The sequence below is a fragment of the Lolium rigidum genome, chromosome 6 (genome assembly GCF_022539505.1).
Source record: "Lolium rigidum isolate FL_2022 chromosome 6, APGP_CSIRO_Lrig_0.1, whole genome shotgun sequence".
Lineage (NCBI taxonomy): Eukaryota > Viridiplantae > Streptophyta > Magnoliopsida > Poales > Poaceae > Lolium > Lolium rigidum.
In genome coordinates, this window is record NC_061513.1 from 327,679,441 (window position 1) to 327,680,149 (window position 709).

Consider the following 709-nt stretch of genomic DNA (forward strand, 5'->3'; position numbering starts at 1 on the left):
GCCCCACTTCGTAAGTCCTCCGGTCTTCCGGAAGCTTCGTGCAAAAATAGGACCCCGGGCGTTGATTTCGTCCAATTCCGAGAATATTTCCTTACTAGGATTTCTGAAACCAAAAACAGCGAGAAAACAACAACTGGCTCTTCGGCATCTCGTTAATAGGTTAGTGCCGGAAAATGCATAAATATGACATAAAGTATGCATACAACATGTAGATATCATCAATAATGTGGCATGGAACATAAGAAATTATCGATACGTCGGAGACGTATCACCCACTCAGCCGCCGGAATTTAGCCGGAGACCGCTGCTCCCGTGGCCAGATCGAGGCGACGATTTCATCCACCTCAGCACCACCTGTGACCATCATCTGCATCGCCGTCGTCCGCAACACCACCGCAGCACCTCGCCGATGACCACCGGCCACCGGTGAGCTCGCCGACCCCCTACCCTCGCCGCTGCCAGTACCTCCTCTCGCCGGAGAAGACGATGGCTGATGCGTGCAGTCAACACGTCCGTTGGGAACCCCAAGAGGAAGGTGTGATGCGTACAGTAGCAAGTTTTCCTTCAGAAAGAAACCAAGGTTTATCGAACCAGTAGGAGCCAAGAAGCACGTTGAAGGTTGATGGCGGCGGAGTGTAGTGCGGCGCAACACCAGGGATTCCGGCGCCAACGTGGAACCTGCACAACACAATCACGGAACTTTGCCCCA